This window comes from Triticum urartu, chromosome 6 (genome assembly GCF_003073215.2).
Source record: "Triticum urartu cultivar G1812 chromosome 6, Tu2.1, whole genome shotgun sequence".
NCBI classification, from domain to species: Eukaryota; Viridiplantae; Streptophyta; class Magnoliopsida; order Poales; family Poaceae; genus Triticum; species Triticum urartu.
The window spans coordinates 82,110,423-82,132,333 of NC_053027.1; the positions used below are offsets into that span (position 1 = coordinate 82,110,423).

Here is a 21,911-nt window from a genome sequence, read left to right on the forward strand (position 1 = left end):
TGGCAACCTCTGCTTCCCTCTGTGAAGGGCCTATCTTTTATCATTATCTTCTACCTTATGCAAGAGTCATGGTGATTTTCACCCTTCCTTTTTACACTTTATCCTTTGGCAAGCACAGTATGTTGGAAAGATCCTGGTATATATGGCTAATTGGATGTGAGTTTTCATGAACTATTACCGTTGACATTACCCTTGAGGTAAAACGTTGGGAGGCAAGACTATAAGCCCCTATCTTCCTCTGTGTACGATTAAAACTCCATACCCATAAGTATTGCGCGAGTGTCAGCAATTGTGAAAGATTATATGATAGTTGAGTATGTGGACTTGCTAAAAAGCTCTTATACATTGACTTTTTCCTATGTTATGATAAATTGCAATTGCTTCAATGACCGAGATTGTAGTTTGTTAGTTTTCAATGAAGTTTACGATTCATACCTGATATTGTGATTGAATTATTACTCTAGCATTAGAGATCATATGACAAAAATTATATAAGTTGATGTTATAAGAATGATCATGGTGCCCTCATGTCCGTATTTTATTTTTATTGACACCTTCATCTCTAAACATGTGGACATATTTTTCGATTTCGGCTTTTCGCTTGAGGACAAGCGAGATCTAAGCTTGGGGGAGTTGATACGTCCATTTTGCATCATGCTTTTATATCAATATTTATTGCATTATGGGTTGTTATTTCACATTATGTCACAATACTTATGGCTATTCTCTCTTATTTTACAAGGTTTACATAAGGAGGGAGAATGCCGACAGCTGGAATTCTGGGCTGGAAAAGGAGCAATTATTAGAGACCTATTCTGCACAACTCCAAAAGTCCTGAAACTCCACGGAACACCTTATAATAAATAATGAAAAATCCTCGCCAAAGATGAAGACCAGGGGGCCCACACCCTTCTCATGAGGGTGGGGGGCGCCCCCCCTAGGGCGCGCCCCTGCCTCATGGGCCCCCTGGTGGCTCTCCGATGACCATCTTCTCCTATATGAAGTCTTTCATCGAGAAAAAAAATAAGAAGCAACATTTCGGGACGAAACTCCGCCGCCACGAGGCGAAACCTTGGCGGATCCAATCTAGAGCTCCGGTAGAGCTGTTCTGTCGGGGAAACTTCCCTCCCGGAGGGGGAAATCATCGCCATCGTCATCACCAACGCTCCTCTCATCAGGAGAGGGCAATCTCCATCAACATCTTCATCAGCACCATCTCATCTCAAAACCCTAGTTCATCTCTTGTATCCGATTCTTGTCTTCAAGTCCGGGATTGGTGCTAGTAGGTTGCTAGTAGTGTTAATTACTCCTTGTAGTTGATGCTAGTTGGTTTAATTGGTGGAAGATCGTATGTTCAGATCCTTTATGCATATTAATACCCCTCTGATTATGAACATGTTTATGCTTTATGAGTAGTTACTTTGTTCCTGAGGACAAGGGAGAAGTCTTGCTATTAGTAGTCATGTGAATTTGGTATTCGTTCGATATTTTGATGAGATGTATGTTGTCTAGCCTCTAGTGGTGTTATGTGAACGTCGACTACATAACACTTCACCATTATTTGGGCCTAGAGGAAGGCATTGGGAAGTAATAAGTAGATGATGGGTTGCTAGAGTAACAGAAGCTTAAACCCTAGTTTATGCGTTGCTTCGTAAGGGGCTGATTTGGATCCATATGTTTCATGTTATGGTTAGGTTTACCTTAATACTTTTGTTGTAGTTGCGGATGCTTGCAATAGAGGTTAATCATAAGTGGGATGCTTGTTCAAGTAAGAACAGCACCCAAGCACCAGTCCACCCACATATCAAATTATCAAAGTACCCAACGCGAATCATATGAATGTGATGAAAACTAGCTTGACGGTATTCCCATGTGTCCTCGGGAGCGCTTTTCCTTATATAAGAGTTTGTCCAGGCTTGTCCTTTGCTACAAAAAGGATTGGGCCACCTTGCTGCACTTTATTTACTTTTGTTACTTGTTGCTCGTTACAAATTATCTCATCACAAAACTACCTGTTACCACTTATTTCAGTACTTGCAGAGAATACCTTGTTGAAAACCATTTATCATTTCCTTCTGCTCCTCGTTGGGTTCGACACTCTTACTTATCGAAAGGACTATGATAGATCCTCTATACTTGTGGGTCATCAAGCACACCTGAAATTAAACTATGCAACTAATCCGGTAGACACTGCATTAGAAGTTTATAACCACCATGAGCAACGACACTGCTACCTTACTCGGAGTCCTCGTCCACGTCCTCGACTTCGTCCTTGTCCCTCTCCCTCTTGGACGATACTTCTTTGCTTGAACCGCACACTTGGCTGTTGCTCTTCATCCAACCCTTGTAGATGTTGAAGCAAAGGTAGCCATCCATTGCAGCGTAGTGGATGTGGTCTATATCTAGTACATTCTGCTGCCATGCATGATGATGAAACGTGTATGGAGGTTTCTCCAGTTTACCGTACGAAGGATGAACCATGGCTCCTGCCAGGGTCAGCATTGAAGGCTGACGAGAGGACACCAGCCGATTCTTCTGGAGGTCGAAGGGGTTGCCTACAACGAGACCTATCCGATGCAGGACATCCCTGTCGTTCTTAAAGTCTACAGTAACGAATTTCACTGTTTTGTCCTTGAGGAAGTTCTTAAAATCCTGACACTCAACGTCGGCATGGCATATGTGGTAGACCAAGCAAACATTATGTACACAAACCTGGATCACGGCGGGCTTCTTCCTCTCTTCGTCCTTTAGATCCTTCTCTGGTCCCAGGACTGTGGTGTACTCAACATCTAGCCCAGTGACCCACTCATCATCTGAGTTTTCGAACATGCGTCTGAAGCGAGAAAGGCATCCTTTCACCGTCGCGGAAGAACGGGTGTAGATGATGTCAAACTCATCGCCGGTGATGGTTCTAACCTTGTACTCACCGCCGATCGTGGAGATTTGGGATGCCATGGATTTGGGAGGAGGGCTAGGATTAGTGGAATTAACGTAATGTGAATGTACGGGACGACTAGGAGCGAACCGCCGTAGTATTGAAGGATGTGCGGGGACGAGTAGGAGCGAACTGCCAGCGTGCGAACGGCAGGGTAGTGGCTTTCCATTCTCCCATGATACGGGCTTCCGAGAGCCCTTGGATCTGAGATCGAATGGTTGCATGGCGTGATTCTAGACCTATGGTGAATATCCTATCCTGGAGGGTTATTCTGCAAATTTTCAGCAACTTAGCATGCGACCGTTTGATCTCAGATCCAAGGGCTGCCAGCAGCCCGTATCATGGTCGCGCCTACCACGACCGTCGCGTCGCTCGCGCGGTCGCGCCCTTGGAGATTTAACACGGTGCGTTAGGCTATCTGATGTTGGCATGTCATACATAGTCATCACTTAGTCACTCATACTACAACAAGGTTGGCTATAAGGTTGGCTATAAGTGTATTTTTTTACTCCTCTCTATCTCTTTCTTCGTAATGGAGGTGGTCAGGAATCGGGAGACTCACGCCGGTCGTAGCGCCGCAGTTAAAATGATAATGACAAGTCAAATCACGGGGCCCCACCTGTCCAGCAGTAACTCGCTGTCAAATCACACAGCCTTACGTTTGTAGCAGCCTACTCCCTCGTCTTCTCGCGTCTCTGTCGAACCGACTAGGCGGAACTTCCCCGCCTACCGCACAGGAAAAGCACCGCCCTCGACTTTTAAATATAATTACATCCGCTTAAGAATCCAATGATATACTTTTTGTGACATAGTAACTCATATTTAGTTAGTCAAATGGATGACCTAGAACTACGTGCAGGCCCTATAAACCGAGACGCCTAAAAATAAAAAAACGAAGACGGAGAGGGTAGTTCAGCACGTACCTTTTTAGATCAATATAGTCGGGATTCACCAAGGAGCAAAACCAAGTGGTAGGCTGCTCCTGTCGTGTTGGCGTAGCAACTCAAGCAGGGTCAGTCCGCACACGAAATGGCGACACACTTAACAGGACCCCTTTGGACGACATGTGGCTCATCCACCATCTTGTTCCACGTGCGATGCACCAAATTACAGTTCGGAGCAGCGGTTGGAATTGGAGGCACCCCGGTCGTAACGCCGCAGTAGTAGAAAATGAGCGATGAGGGGTCAAATCACAAAGCCCCACCTTTCCCGCATTAAGCTGGATGGACGAAGCAACCATCATTTCACTCTAGGGCGCAAGAGCATAAAGAGAAGAGAAAACAATGATGCGTGCGGCAGCTACCTAGGGCACCCTAGGGTAGGGGTCTCCACTACAGATCCTTTTTTTGAAAGCGCCTCCACTACAAATCGGCTTCTCCCTCGTCCTCTTGAAGAAAACCGATGATGAGTGCGGCGGTAGGGTTTGTAGGAGTACTACGGCGTGCGGGGCCACGTCGTAGTAAACGGGTTCGAGTCGATGCCTTAAATATGTGTGGGCCGCTTGGTTTTACGGGAACGAGGCAGCATTTTGGGTTCGGGGACCAGTGGAGATATAGTACGTACAAAAAATTGTGGACGTAGGTTCGACCGAAAGGCAATGATGCATGGGCCCTGCATTTTGATATACCCGGGGCCGCGTGAAATTTGCTACTCTACTCAAAACTAGTAAGGTACACATGTATTGAACGCATGAGATTTCGAAACCAAATTATGAATAAATACACACTATAGCATGTAAAGCTTTGAGTCATATATGCATGATGTAGATGTTCGTTTAGTTCTTATAGTTCATCTCATTCAAAATCAATTAGTTTTATAAAAATGTTAAGATTCATGGGGTTGTGCATTGTAAATCATAAAGTAAAAAACAAATAATGGCTATTCATTTAGAAAAAAATAATCAATTATGATACAGAAGATTCTAGAACAAAGGAGAAGTGCTTGTGTTTTGAGGTTTGTGCATTATGCTTAAGTTCAATCATGGAGTCTTCTAAATTGTACATGTGGCAGATCTGGTGGAATGTTGATGATATCCAACGGCCAGTAGTGCTCGGATTTGCCTATCTCTGCACTGTCGGGTTAGCTTCATCCAGCGACCATCTTTCAAAGTTATTGGCACACTATATAGTTCTTGTGCCATAGTTGCATGTTCTGGAAAAAAGCTACTAGTGGGTTGTACTATCTATTTAGGAATAGAAGATGTATACATGGAAGTTGTAGGGAAAGAGATGACATGGAGCATCTCAATTCCTATGAGTAGGGATTGGAAAAGAGATGTCATTTGGTTCACATCATAGGAACTTTTCTATTGAATCTAGAGATGACATGTATCTCAATTCCTATGAGGAGGGATTAGAAAAGAGATGTAATTTGGTTCATATCATAGGAACTTTTCTATTGAATATACACTAATGTTTATTTTCCTTTGAAATCAAGGGAGTATAGGAATCCATTCATATGAACCAAGTGGCTCTAAAGCTATAGAAATGATATCATGTTTATTTCCTTAGAAATGTGGAGTATATGAATATATTCCTATGAACCAATTGTCTCTAAAGGAAAAAATCCTATAAAAATCATATCATATAGAGTTCCTATGATATTCCTCGACACTAAAGGATGCTTGAAATTGCTGTCGGTGATACGATGGTATTTCTTTGTAGACTCCTCACCCATCTTTATACTTACCTCTCGAACATGAATGAAATGATATATACATGGTATTCTACATGTGCAATTTGGTACACGAAAACTCGGTAAAATTTTGCGAGGTTTGAATTTTCAATAAAGCTATATGCACTGCATTTCGGAACGGAGGGAGCATACGGCAGTTGCTAACACTCACGTGGAAGATTTGTGTGTAGGAGGAGTGGCTGTTCTGTTAAATGACATGGCAAAACTGACACTGTCGGATGCCGATCTAACGGTTCTTACGGCGTTCGTCAGGAAAAGGCTTGTGGGGAACGTTTGTCGGATAATGATTTACGGACACATGCATTGCATTGATACGTGCCCCCCTCTCTCTCACGCACACGCACCCTCACGAGTCACGACTCTCCCAAGTCCTCTCGTAGACTCGCACGTCGCACCCACCGTCTATCTGCAAGTAGACGTCACGCACATATGTGCTCTTCACACCCTACCCTCAGAACTTCTAAAAAACAAAAGACGGCGCGCACATTTTATTTTAGCTCACACGTCACACACTTATACTATTACTCTTGCGGTGAACGTTCTTTGGGCATAGTATATTGTACTCTCACGAAGAGAAGCGGTGCACGCACGCACTAGTTCTCTCACACCCACTCGCGGGTACACGTAGGAGCACATTTTTTGAAGCTGGCACAACAAAATCACTCCACTATATATAAAAGCAGGAACCTTAGCGCTTGCTTTACTAGGATTCCTCTCGTTCACTCTCTCATGCTCTCCAGATCTAAGCAACACATAGGTGGCCACACTCTCTCTCAGCTCACGGCTGGTCACAAATCCGGCCGGACAACCTCGACCGGGGCAGGGTTGTAGGTGCATCATTCACGCTGTCGTCGGCGGCGAGGGAGGAGACCAACGGCTGCCCGCGCGTCCCGATCGGCGGCCGTGCCGTTCTCTCCGAGAGAGCGCCGGCTCGGGAGGGCCTCCGACCCCTTCTTCCTCCCTGCGGTATTGTGGCCAAGATGTGGCCTCCCGATGCCGTCTTTGCCACTTGCCGACGACCCTCAGGTATATATTCCTTCGAAACCTGCCTTGCTCTACTGCCCCAGCTCCCTTCGTGTGGATCCTTTTCTACTTCCGTCCGCTGTTCCAAAGCCACCTAGACTTCTACTATTATTAGAAGTAAAGCTAGTTCATACAGTCGACTCAAAGCGTTGGTTCAAACAGGGAAGAAAGTGGGAAAGCTGTAGCATGAATCTAGGACTTGGTTCTAAGAGGAAACGGGGGAAAGTAGTAATATCTGTCACTGTTTAAATAACCGTATTTCGTATTTGCGCAAACAGGGATGTCTGTCTCCATATCATTTCGGGATGTCTGTCTCCGTATCGTTTCTATCCGCGCAATCAAAAGCACACACCTCAGTTTTAGTACAACTGCGCAAAATGAGATGGCTATCCCTCGTTGCCGTCGTCTAACCTCCCGTCCTCAAGGTATCCCTACATTGGTAGTACCTAAGGTAGAATGACCAACGCAATCTAAAAGAAGCTGATTCGTACGTTTTACTTCCTGATTGCAGTGCAGGGACGAGCGAAAACAACTGCATGCTAGTCCGGAATGCACTTTCTACCAGTTCATCCATGGACCGAGGACTAGCTGGCATGGCTGCATGGCGGTTTTTTGGACAGGTGCGCGGACAAGAGGCATTATGGTCTGCTTATTTCTGCAAATAGCGGTGCTTAAATTTAGTGGAATGCACAAGCATTTCAGCTGGTCAGTACACTGCATGGTTCAGTTCAGCATTCCAGCTGAGACCACAATTATAATTGGTTATTCTGGAATGAGAGAACCTAACCCTGAATGGTGGCAACAAGAAAAAACCAGAGTGAACTCCAGGAAATTCAAGCCTGCCGGGAGGCCCTTTGCTCAGAGAAGCCTTGCTTGTTTTTCCTGATTTGTAAACCTTCTCACAAGTTTGTCTTTTGCTGTGAACTAGTATATGTTTGTTATGTTCTATGCATCATTGAGATGTATAAAATTGCTTAACTTATGCTTTTCAAGTTTTTTATGAAGACGAGTTTAATGTGAGTGTTCCACATGAGCGCTGGACTAGCATGTGAACGTTTGGAATTTATTACATTGTGGCCTCAATTAACTGCATGAACCACTGTAACAAGATACGTAGTTGCTTATATGTCAGACAACAAATTGTTGATTGTTAGCTGGTCGATAGCCTAGTGTTGAAGCGAGCTGAGCCAATGTGCCGTGTTTTGCACAACTGCTTACAAGTGGGGTAGCACCAACAGTGTTTACAAGTACTTATGTATACGTCGGCGCATGGTTCTCGAACGAGTGCTCTATTTCATCAAAACACACACTGCTCGTATGATAAACTGTGACAACTTATGTCTTACCATGCCATATTCATGAAAAAACTAGTGAGGACGCATTTGTTTCGGCAACAATTACGATGGTTCTCACATGATTCACGGGCACACAAAAGTAGCAGCAGTTCCCATAGACGGATTCAAACAGAGTACTAGCCCCAGAGGGGTCGATAACAGGCAAGGTTCGGATAATTAGACACAATCCAAACTACTATTAAACACTAGCTGGGGAAACTATTTCATGCCTCGATCTAATTTGGGCTGGACACAAGATGGACCTTGCCATGAACATCATCGAGGACGTCCCGTAGCAGCTCAATCCTGTGAACCTTCATGAAGACAACCTTGTGGCCTTGCCACTAATAAACTTGTTTGTGGAGGCATGCCACGTCATCTTCCTGGATAAGCTTGACAAGAACAGTATGCCTCACAAACGAAGGAGTAGCTTTGAACTTCTTGTGCTTCAGTACACCCTGGATAACACGCCTGACAACAGTGAGGCTGGAATACAATTCTTCATTGGTATAACCGCAAATGGCTTCCAGGATCCAACAGCCTAAGAACTCTGTTTTCCCATTGCGTATATTCAGGTCGTCCGCCTCATAGCGAGTGACATGTACAACCACACAATCCTTGTCTGCATCAGGGCTCTAATTGAAACAGAAACAAATTCTGAATTACTTTTCAGTATAAGAAACACAAGTTATTTAAACCACTATGTATAGCATGGCATCGAAGCTAATAAAATTTTGCATTATTAATCACCACATACTTCCTTTTCTAAAAAACTCACCACATACTTAGATGAAAAACCACAATCGAGATCGGCAAAGAAGGAAATCACCTTGGGCAGCTCAGCGGGGGGGGGGGGCGGGGGGGGGGGGGGGGGACACATCCTCAAAGGGGGAAAATTGCTCCTGCAGTGCCACGGGGGCTGTAACCTCAAACGGGGCGTTGACCATATCAGTAGTGGCCGTGAGCGTATCTGGGGTCGGCTTGGTGGTTGCCTCCATCTTCTTGGAGCTCTCTGTCTCGTGGGGATCAGCCTCCCGCGTCTGCTCGAATATCAGCAGATCTTTGCCTGGTTCTCCTTGGTCCATCATGAACCTGACGAATACTAGGAGACCACTGAAAGGAAAACACAATCGCAATAACAATGAAACAAAAAAGAGAGTGAGGATCGTTTACTACTTTGCAAAAGTTCTTTTTTTTCTCTGAACGAAAATATACCAACATCACGGATCCGCTTACCTTTCCTTTGTTCGGAGAGAAGAACAGTGCAGATGCGAGTGTTGCCTTTCTTGAAGACGGTGAGGGAGAAGGGGATTCAGCGAAGAGTGAAATGATGGTTGCTTCGTCCGTCAAACCTAGACTGCTGGGAGGTGGGGTTTTGTGATACGACGGCTCGTTACTGCTGCGCTACGACTGGGGTGACTCTCCGCCTGCATACTTCCTTCTAATTTGGTGGATGGCATTTGGGCCCGCGCGCTGCATGGCCCGCATGTCGGTGAACAAAAGTATAACGGCATTCAGTAGAGGGAGACGTTTCAATGACCTAGGAGGAGCCATAAGCGGTAGAGTGTCTCCACTGTACTAGTAGTAATTGTTTTTCTGGGTAGCTGTAGAGTGTCTCCACTTTACTAGCAGTAATTGTTTCTTTGGGCCCAAGACAAAACAGCCCATCCACACTAGTGTAACGCCCTCGATGCGGCTATAGCTCCCACGTGTCGAGGCACGACTTAGAGACATAACCGCATTGAAAGCAATGTCGCAAGTCAGGCAATCATTACAACATCCCATGTAATATATAATAAAAGGGGGAGATACATAGTTGGCTTACACTCGCCACGTCACATCAGAGTACATAAATAACATCCATCATGCAAACACTCATGGCCCGACTACGGCGCCAAAATAGAAGAAAACCCAACATGCGACAAGGCCCTGAATCGAACCCCAACTAGGCACCACTACTGATCATCAGGAAAAGACACGTAGTATCGCTGAGAGTCCTCGTCGAACTCCCACTTGAGCTCGTACTCGTCACCTGGAGCGGAATCACCTGGACCTGCATCTGGAGTTATAGTATCTGTGAGCCACAGGGACTCAACAATCTCACATCCTCACGATCAAGACTATTTAAGCTTATAGGGAGGGTAAGGCAATTATAAGTGGAGCTGCAGCAAGCGACTAGCATATATGGTGGCTATCTTATTCGCAAAAGAGAGCGAGAAGAGGAGGCAAAGCGCGAGCGAGAATCTAGAGGAACAACCTGCGCAAACATAACTCCAACACCGTGTCCACTTCCCGGACTCCGCCGAGAAGAGGCCATCACGGTAACACACACGGTTGATTCATTTTGAATAATTAAGGTTCAAGTTATCTACAATCGGACATTAACAAATTCCCATCTGCCCATTACCGCGGGCACGGCTTTCGAAAGTTCAATCCCTGCACGGGAGTCCCAACTTAGCCCATGACAAGCACTCACGGTCAACGAAGGAATAGACCTCCACCCGAGACACACCGATCAGGCTCGGTAACCCGGTACAACAAGACAATTCGACAGGTTAAAACAAGACCAGCAACACCGCCCGAATGTGCCGACAAATCCCGATAGGAGCTGCACATATCTCTTTCTCAGGGCACACTCAGATGAGACATCCTACGAGTAAAACCAACCCTCAAGTTGCCCCGAGGTGGCCCCGCAGTCTACTCGGTCGGACCAACACTCAGAGGAGCACTGACTCGGGGGGGGGGGGGTTTAAAATAAGATGACCCTTGGGCTCCGGTAACCCAAGGGAAAAAGAGGCTAGGTGGCGAATGGTAAAACCAATGTTGGGCATTGCTGGAAAAGCTTTAATCAAGGCGAACTATCAAGGGGTTCCCATTATAACCCAACCGCGCAAGGAACACAAAATCCAGGAACATAACACCGATATGACGGAAACTAGGGCGGCAAGAGTGGAACAAAACACTAGGCGAGAGGCCGAGCCTTGCACCCTTTACCAAGTATATAGATGCATTAAGATAACATAGCAATATAATGATAATCCCGACAAGTAAGTAAATGTTCCAACGAGGAACGGCTTCCAGTCTTCACCTGCAACTAGCAACGCTATAAGAGGGGCTGAGCAAAGCGGTAACATAGCCAATCAATGGTTTGCTAGGACATGGGGGGTTAGAGGTTCAACATGGCAATTGGGAGGCTGACAAGCAAATGGTAGGCATCGTAGCATTGGCATAGCAAAGAGTGAGCAAACTAGCATAGCAAAGATAGTAGTGATTTAGAGGGTATGATCATCTTGCCTGCACAGTTGTCAGAGTTGACTGGATACTCACAAGCAAACTCAACGGGCTCCTCGGTAGCGAACTCGTCTCCCGGCTCTACCCAAACAAGACAAACACGCAACAAGGATACAATCAACCATGTGCAAGACCAAGCAATAAGATGAAATGATGACATGCTATGCGGGATGCAAAATGCAAGATATGACAGGAAATGCATGAACCTGGCCCCAACTTGAAAAACCAAGTGTGCCACTGGATAGAGGGTATGAAATCACTTGAAAACTATATAAAGACCATTGGAATCGGAGTTACGGTTTGGAAATGGCAATCGTTTTAAGATATGACACCGGTCTGCGATTTACAGCAAGTAGGCATCTAAACGCAATGCAACGAACATGCTACAGCCACCAAACATGACAACAAAATACATGGTAGGGATGCACACATGATGCTTAACAAAATACTAGCACTGAGCCACGGCCAATTCATCCATTATGAGGTTCAAACAAGCATGACAAAAACGCAAATGCAAAACAGATTCCAGACTTAGTGAAATTAACACTTGTCTAAAATTCAGATCACGAAGCCCTCTTCGGAGCATCAAAACAACATGATACATGACCTGATTATGACAAAGAAGAACATGGAATGGAGCTACTCAACAAGCTTAACAAAAGACCCAAAGTGACCTGGGGCCAAAAGGGATCACAAAATATACTAACGGGCACACGAACATAGCAAAAACACAATCAGTTTTCAGACTTAGTGAAAACTGAGACATGCTGAAATATAACTCACGAAGGCATGTAAACGAGCTCGATGCACTCACCACGGTGCAAGTAATGGCAAGGCAGGCATACATCCATTAATAAGGCACAAAATACAAGCTATACATGGCAAGAACAATGGCATAGCACGCACGGATCAACTACAATAGCATCGGCAAAATCGCAAACGAGTTGACGATCTGCCCAGATTCACAACGAAGCGAAAGTAGAGCTCGATTGACTCAAGCTAGGGTGGTCCATAATTTCAAACAAAGACATTGATGGATAGAGAATAACATGATTAACAAAACTCCTTTACTGATCATCCTCAAAAGAGGCACAGATCACTAGGAAACAAGCTGAACATATGGCATCCTGAACTAAAATATCTTAGACTTAGTGAAAACAACTAAGTCCCTGAAAACAGATTTACCGGGTGCCTTACTTTGCAAGCTTGCACAAGTCACCACACACATCCTAAAAATTCATGGGTTGCACCTCTGGAAAGAAGACAAAATCCTTAACAAAACATATGAAGGACTCACAGGCATAGCATGCACACAATAATCATGGCAAAAATGACAAAAGTCTAAGATGAATTAGCAGATCTGTCAATTAACTCATGAAGCCTCCTTCTAACAGCATTTTGGGCATCAAGATGAGCTCAAATGAAAATGATGCAATGGAATTAAATGATGTACTCGTTGAGGCGAACATTTTGATATACTATATGTCCAAATCGGAGCTACGGATGCAAAGTTACGGGGCCTCGAACAGAAGCATATGGAGTAAAAATTCTGAGGACTTAGTAAAAAAAGAGGGGTCAACCCTAGTCTCTCCTCAGATCCAGATCGGGGCGCGGTTCCCGAGGCGGCGGCCGGCGACGAGGCGGCCGGCGGAGGCGGGGGCCCGGCCGCGGCGGCGACTTGGCGCGGTGGGGCGGCGCGATCTTCGAGGCGGCCGGTGTCGGGCTCTCCTCTCGCCGGCGATGAGGAATGGGGCGGCCGGCGCCGGACTCGGGTGCGGGCGGCGGCCGGTCGCGGAGGGGGCGAAGGCGGCGCGGGCGGCAGGGTAGGCGAGGCTGGCGGCGACGACTTCGGGCCGCGGGGGCCGGGAACGGGCCTCCCGGGCCGGCGGCTGAGAGGCGGCGAAGTGGGGCGCTCGCGCCACGTGGCGCGCCCCGGTAGGCGGCGGCGAAGTGTGCCGGGGGGGTCGGACGGGTTGTCCGGCTCGCCCGAGAAGATCTGTTTTTTTGGCTAGGGTTTCGGGGGGAGGAGAGATCCGAAAACGGGGGGTGTATATATAGGCATAGGAGGAGCTAGGAGAGTCCAAATGAGGTGCGGTTTTTGGCCACGCGATCGTGATCGAACGCTCTAGATGATGGAGCAGAGTTTGGTGGGTTTTGGGCCAAATTGGAGGGGTGTTGGGCTGCAACACACACGAGGCCTTTTCGGTCCCTCGGTTAACCGTTGGAGTATCAAACGAAGTCCAAATGATACGAAACTTGACAGGCGGTCTACCGGTGGTAAACCAAGGCCGCTTGGAAAGTCTCGGTCCAATCCGGAAATGTTTAATCCCCACACACGAAAGAAAGCTAGAAATGGCCACCGGAGGAGAACGAAGCGCCGGAATGCAAAACGGACAACGGGGAAAATGCTCGAATGCATGAGATGAACACGTATGCAAATGCAATGCACATGATGACATGATATGAGATGCATGAAAAAGAAAACAACACACGGAGACAAAGACCTGAACCCGAGAAATAAATATAACTTAACACCGTAAATGGCAAGAGTTGGAGTACAAATAGGGAAAGTTACATCCGGGGTGTTACAACTCGGAAATAGTAAAATCAATTCAAAGGCCCATATATTTACTGAATTGACGGATGGGTATGTCGAAGAGCAAAAAAAGGAGTTTCAGGTGGGCAAAAGAGCTTCTGAACGTGCTGGGCTTCTATTTACAACATATTGTGGTCATAATCGAGTACATTTTACGACCCAGGATGTTCATTCTATGGACCTGATCGATCCATTTGACTGTGACTGCCGAAAACAGTGCTGGAGTTAGATGTTGTTGCCCTTTTCAATCTGGTTTTTTTGTAAACCTGATGAACAATTAACCCTCGTGCTTTTGTACAGTTTGTAAGCTGGAGTTAGATGTTCCTGCCCTTTTCAACTCGGCTGTGACTGTCATATTTTCTTTGAAACAAGGCAAATGGCTTGCCATTCGTTTAATTTAGAGTGAAATATTGTAACAAATCCCAACCAAGGGAAATAACATCACTCTCGCCGGCTGCTTGAGCTCACTGTGCATTACAGAAGCCAAGTGATTAGCCCCCACCAGCACCCACAAACTTATTTTGAACTAGCACATCAAATGGGCTGTAAATTTTCATAGGAAAGGCTGCATGACCGTGACAGATTTGGATTCTGACATTTAGGACCCGTGAGGAAATATCCTATCCAAGGTGGTGTCGACTTACTAGCCAGTCAACAAACGATTCTGCCTACCAGCCGTTGGATTGACATCCAACATATGTCGTGTATCTTCTATCTCTTGCCTTCTTCTTCCTCTAGCAGCCCAAACCAAACCACCCCATCGGCTCCGCCTGCTCCCGCCTCCCATGGCTGGCTGCGCCTCTGCTGCCCTACCGTACGTACCCTCCAACGTTGGCCAGTCCCTCCCTCTATTCCCCCACACGTCATGTTATTCTCCGACGACGTCAGCCCCAACACGCACCCATGCCTGAACCAGTCAACCCTCGTACTCCCCTTTGCCTGCGACTGGACCGGCGCATCTTCAACGGCTCCTGTTTGTTCCGTCTGAGGCCTCACCGTCGTCCTCCGCCTTGCGGCCTTGGTTCGCTCGCCGTGCGCGGTGCGCCACCCTCTTGCGTTGTCAACGTCATCAACAACTGAGAGGAACAAGGAGATGCCTGTACGTGGAGAGGATGACAGTAGGGACCCACCAGCGTCATGGCAGTACGCAAGCAAGTGCCTCTATAGTACAAGCCCAAAAATATGGTTCCTCCTAATGGTTGGACATCTGGGGCTCACGCCATTGTCAACGTAGTCAATAAACGAGAGAATTACACTACGAGCGGCTGACACCAGGGACCCAGCAAGTCACGCACTTTTTTGAGGAACAAGCAGTTGTTATTTATACTAGTTTTAGCGACGGATCAGGGTAACAACGGGGCTGTGCGGGGGCTGTGGCCCGTCTAGCCAGGGTTTTATTTATGTTTACCACATCATGAGCCCAGTTGTGTTTTTTTCTTGCTAAAAATGGCTAGCCCAGTTCTATTTTTTAAAGAAATACCCAAACAAGGCCTACTTGCTTTATCGGCCCTGCTGGGCTGCAAATCTTTCAAGACGAGGAGAGTTTCATTCGGTTTGCCCAGAAATGGGCTGTACATTTTTAAAACATTTTTTTTCATTACAAGATCTTAAATTCCATTGATTTTTATGCGTGGAAAATTATTTGGATTTTATATTTATATAAATTATTTTCAAAATAGTTTGAATGTGAATCGATATTTCTGGATTAAAAACAGTTGACCACACCGAAATATGCAAAATTCCGTATACTTTTTAACCGTGGCCACAATATGGGGTGTAATGCTAACAAAAAAAAGATGGGCTCCAAAAAAATTCTTAAGAATTAGCAAATGGGCTGTACATTATTAGAAATAATGGCAGATGGGCTGTATGCTGTTTTCCACAGATTTGAGGCTGACTTGTGCGCCTACTACAGGTTGACGCGTATGCTTTCATAAAAAAGGTTGACGCACACGCAACGCCCTGTCAACTTAGTCAACACACGAGAGAGTGACTGTTGGATGTCCATCCAACGACCGTCGTGCTTCTTCAATCTCTGCTCTTCATGCTCTAGCCGCTCAACCAAGCGCCGGCGGGACTGCCTGCTCCCTCCTCCCGCGGCCGGCTATGCTGCCGTGCAGGCCTCACGGCCCCACCGTATTCCCATCGCTGGCCTAGCCATCCCTCTACTCACCCACACATGCTGTTATTCTCCGACAACGGCAGACGAACCAGTAAACCCTCGTACTCCTCCACGTGGGAAACAACTGCCAAGTATTCCCTGGCTCCATGTTGTTCCCTTCCTAGGCCTCGCCGTCGTCCACCGCCCTGGTGCTCTCGGCACGGCCTGGTCAACGTGGTCAATGAACGACATCCATCGGAAGTGGACTATACGTGGAGAGGCTGACAGCTGGGTCCACGGCCGCACGCAAGGAAATGCCTCCTTATTACGTGCAAAATAATGATTCCTCCACCTGACAGCTAGGACCCACAGGAAGGGCCTCTGTATTTCACGAAAAAACGTTCCCCCCGCTGATAGGTCGGACCCACCAGCTATATCTTCGCACGCAAGGAAGTGCCTCCTTATTACGAACAAAAAATGAATACCCCTTGCTAGCTAGGACCCACCATATTGTTGGGCTGACTTGTGGGCCTACTAAGTTGACGGGGGCGGAGGGCTTTGTCAATACTCCAGTGACCGTATGATGTCCATCCAACGGCCATAGTGCTTCTTCAACCTCTGGTCTTCTTGCTCCAGCCGCCCAAAGCAGCGCCGGTCGTGCCGCCTGCTCCTGCCTCCCGTGGTCGGCTGTGCTACCGCGGAGGCCTCACCGCCCCCATACTACTCCCACCACTGGCCAGGCCATCCCTCCACTCACCCACACCCCCTGTTATTCTGCGGCGACGGCAGCCTCACACCGCAGCCGAACCAGTGAACGCTCGTACTCCTCTCCGCGTGGGCATCCACTGCCGCGTCTTGCCCGGCTCCGCGTCGTCCCCTTCCTAGGCCTCGGCGTCGTCCACCGCCGTGGTGCTCTCGGCGCGGCGTGGTTAATGTGGTTAACGACCGACTTCCATCGGAAGAGTACTGTACGTGGAGAGGCTGACAGCTGGGTCCACGGCGGCCGCAAGGAAGTGCCTCCTTATTACGCAGAAAATAATTATTCCTCCACCTGATAGCGGGGACCCACCGGACGGGCCACCAGTATTTTGCGAAAAAAATCGTTTCCCCCTGACTGCTGGGACCCATCGGACGGGCCACCGTATTTCGCGAAAAAAACATTCCCCCCGCTGTTAGCTCGGACCCACCGGAAGTGCCTCCTTATTACGCACAAAAAAAATGAATACTCCCCCGGCTAGCTGGGACCCACCTTGGTGGGAGGCTGACTTGTGGGCGTACTAAGTTGACGGGGATGAAGGGCTTTGTCAACTTAGTCAATATGAACGATTCTAGCTCCAGTGACCGTACGATGTCCATCCAACGGCCGTAGTGCTTCTTCAACCTCTGGTCTTCTTGCTCCAGCCGCCCAAAGCAGCGCCGGTCGTGCCGCATGCTCCTGCCTCCCGTGGCCGGTTGTGCTGCCGCAGAGGCCTCACCGCCCCTACTATTCCCACCGCTGGCCAGGCCCTGTGGCGACGACAACCTGATAACCCACAAGTATAGGGGATCGCAACAGCTTTCGAGGGTAGAGTATTCAACCCAAATTTATTAATTCGACACAAGGGGAGCCAAAGAATATTCTCAAGTATTAGCAGCTGAGTTGTCAATTCAACCACTCTGGAAACTTAGTATCTGCAACAAGGTGTTTAGTAGCAAAGTAATATGATAATGATGGTAATGGTAACAAAAGAGTAATGAAAGCAAAGTAATGTTTTTAGTATTTTGTAGTGATTGTAACAATAGCAACGAGAAAGTAAATAAGCGTAAACCAGTATATGGAAAGCTCGTAGGCATCGGATCAATGATGGATAATTATGTCGGATGTGGTTCATCATGTAACAGTCATAACATAGGGTGACACAGAACTAGCTCCAATTCGTCAATGTAATGTAGGCATGTATTCCGAATATAGTCATACGTGCTTATGCAAAAGAACTTGCATGACATCTTTTGTCCTACCCTCCCGTGGCAGCGTGGTCCTAATGGAAACTAAGGGATATTAAGGTCTCCTTTTAATAGAGAACCGGAACAAAGCATTAACACATAGTGAATACATGAACTCCTCAAACTACGGTCATCACCGATAAGTATCCCGATTATTGTCACTTCGGGGTTAACGGATCATAACACATAATAGGTGACTATAGACTTGCAAGATAGGATCTAGAACTCTCATATATTGATGAAAACATAATAGGTTCAGATCTGAAATCATGGCACTCAGGCCCTAGTGACAAGCATTAAGCAGAGCAAAGTCATAGCAACATCAATCTCAGAACATAGTGGATACTAGGGATCAAACCCTAACAAAACTAACTCGATTACATGGTGAATCTCATCCAACCCATCACCGTCCAGCAAGCCTACGATGGAATTACTCACGCACAGCGGTGAGCATCATGAAATTGGTGATGGAGGATGGTTGATGATGACGACGGCGACGAATCCCCCTCCCCGGAGCCCCGAACGGACACCAGATCAGCCCTCCCGAGAGGTTTTAGGGCTTGGCGGCGGCTCCGTATCGTAAAACGCGATGAATTCTTTTCTCTGGTTTTTTTCTCCTCGAAACACAATATATAGAGTTGGAGTTGGAGTCGGGGGGTCTCCAGGGGGCCCACGAGGTAGGGGGCGCGCCCTAGGGGGGCGCCCCCCACCCTCGTGAGAAGGGTGTGGGTCCCCTGGTCTTCATCTTTGGCGAGGATTTTTTATTATTTATTGTAAGATATCCCGTGGAGTTTCAGGTCATTCCGAGAACTTTTGTTTTCTGCACATAAAACAACATCATGGCAATTTTGCTGAAAACAGCGTCAGTCCGGGTTAGTTCCATTCAAATCATACAAGTTAGAGTCCAAAACAAGTGCAAAAGTGTTTGGAAAAGTAGATACGTTGGAGACGTATCAACTCCCCCAAGCTTAAACCCTTGCTTGTCCTCAAGCAATTCAGTTGACAAACTGAAAGAAATAAAGAAAAACTTTTACAAACTCTGTTTGCTCTGGTGGTTGTAAATATGTCAAGCTAGCATTCAAGTTTTCAGCAAAGATTATAACTAACCACATTTGCAATAATTCTCAGGTCTCATGATTACTCATATCAATAACATAATCAACTAGCAAGCCATAATAATAAATCTCGGATGACAACACTTTCTCAAAACAATCATAATATGATATAACAAGATGGTATCTCGCTAGCCCTTTCTGAGACCGCAAAACATAAATGTAGAGCACCTTTAAAGATCAAGGACTGACTAGACATTGTAATTCATGGTAAAAGAGATCCAATAATAGTCACACCCAATATAAATTAACAGTGATGAATGCAAATGACAGCTGCGCTCTCCAGCTAGTGCTTTTTAATAAGAGGGTGATGACTCAACATAAAAGTAAATAGATAGGCCCTTCGCAGAGGGAAGCAGGGATTTGTAGAGGTGCCAAAGCTCGGTTTTAAAATAGAGGTGAATAACATTTTGAGCGGTATACTTTCATTGTCAACATAACAACCGAGAGATGGCGATATCTTCCATGCTACACACATTATAGGCGGTTCCCAAATAGAATGGTAAAGTTTATACTCCCCCTCCACCAACAAACATCAATCCATGGCTTGCTCGAAAGAACGAGTGCCTCCAACATACATCAGGTCCCAGGGGGAGTTTTGTTTGCAATTATTTTGATTTAGTTTGCATAAAGCATGGGACTGGGCATCCCGGTGACCAGCCCTTTATCTCGTGAGTGAGGAGCGGAGTCCACTCCTCTTGAGAATAACCCGCCTAACATGGAAGATACAGACAGCCCTAGTTGATACATGAGCTATTCGAGCATACAAAACATGATGATTATTTGAAGGTTTAGAGTTTGGCACATACAAATTTACTTGGAACGGCAGGTAGATACCGCATATAGGAAGGTATAGTGGACTCATGTGGAATAACTTTGGGGTTTAAGGAGTTTGGATGCACAAGCAGTATTCTCGATTAGTATAGGAGAAGGCTAGCAAAAGACTGGGAAGCGACCAACTAGAGAGCGACAACAGCCATGTACATGCATTAAAATTAATAAACATTGGATGCAAGCATGAGTAGGATATAATCCACCATGAACATAAATATCGTGAAGGCTATGTTGATTTGTTTCAACTACATGCGTGAACATGTGCCAAGTCAAGTCACATAAATCATTCAGAGGAGGATACCACCCTAACATACCACATCATAACCATTTTAATAGCATGTTGGCATGCAAGGTAAATCATTATAACTCATAGCTAATCAAGCATGGCACAAGCAACTATGATCTCTAATTGTCATTGCAAACATGTTTATTCATAACAAGCTGAATCAAGAACGATGAACTCATCATATTTACATAAACAAAAGAGGTCGAGTTCATACCAGCTTTTCTCATCTCAGTCAGTCCATCATATATCATCATAATTGCCTTTCACTTGCACGACGGAATGATGTGAATAATAATAAAAGTGCACGTGCATTGGACTAAGCTGGAATCTGCGAGCATTCAATAAACAGGAGAAGACAAGGCAATATGGGCTCTTTTGTCGGATAAATAATAATGCATGTAAGAGCCACTTCAACAATTTAATCAAGGTCTTCTCCTACTGACCCCCAAAGAAAAGAAAAGAAATAAAACTATTTACACGGGAAAGCTCCCAACAAGCAAAAGAAGAACAGGAAATATTTTTGGGTTTTCTTTTTAATTACTACTACAGCATGGAAAGTAAATTAATTAAAAGCATATCAAATAATTTTTTGGTTTTTTCTTAAGGTTCATCAAACACACAAGAAGAAAGCATAAAAAGAAAATAAACTAGCATGGATGATACAATGAAAAAGTATGAGCACCGACATCTGGCAATGAGTGTGTGTGAACATAAATGTAATGTCGGTGAGAAATACATACTCCCCCAAGCTTAGGCTTTTGGCCTAAGTTGGTCTATGGCCATGGCTGGCCTGGCTGATATCCATAACGCTATGTTTGGATGTACGCATTGAGAGGTAGTATTGACATTGGGCATTTGTAACTACCGAATGCCAGCGTTTGGATGTCTTTAGTATTCGGTCGCGGAATTACAGCCTGATATTGGACACAGCCCGCCAAGACTAGCGAGTCCCCGCGCGAATTCCTCGCCTCCCCGCTCGGTTTTCGGGTGAAATTGCCCAACCCCGCTCCCTTTACGTCTCCGTCCCTTCCCCAAAACAAAAAAAACAGAGCAGGCGCGCGGAGCAAGGAGAAGCGGCGCTCATATCTCGCCGTCCTCCGCCTTCTCTCCCGTCTCTGGTAGGTCTCCTCCTTCCCCGCCGCCCTCCTTCTTCTCCTCTAAATCTGAATCTGGCAGGCCTTCTCCCTATGGTTCACACCCCCCCTCACGACCCCAATCCTCCCCAATCTCCTACCCGCCTCTGTCCCCTGCGCCCCCGCCGCCGGTCAGCCATCCCCTGAACGGCCCTCCCCCAGCCCTGTTCCTCTCCCACCCATATCCCTCTTCTTTCTCTCTGACCCATCCCTAATCCCATAGCCCTCCCTCCCGGTCAGATCCAATGGCCTCCCCTCCCTGTTCCCCATCAGTTGTCCCTCCCTCTGCCCCATGGTCGCCCCTCCGCCTGTCAATCGTTGCCTTTCCCTTTGCATACATCCAACTTTTGCATGCTAAGATACTAGCTTACTAATTGTCTCTCTTAATTTAATTTTGCAGGTTATTTGGCTTGGTTTGGCACATCCCTGGGCTGACTGAAGGTATATTAATCAGTAATTTGTGCTTTTCACAAGGAACAAATATTTTCAGTTTGGTCATGCCTTCATATGATGTATAGAAAAAATCAGTATACCTCATAGTGAAGGCTTCTTGTACCATGTCTTATATGACTGAATGCTTGCTGAAATT

The 21,911-nt window shown here is 46.3% G+C and overlaps 1 pseudogene; it reads right to left on the minus strand.

Moving 5' to 3' along the window:
* Positions 1-21,616, minus strand: part of LOC125516584 — a 75,170-nt pseudogene extending 53,554 nt beyond the window's left edge.
* Positions 21,617-21,911: the final 295 nt, after the last annotated feature.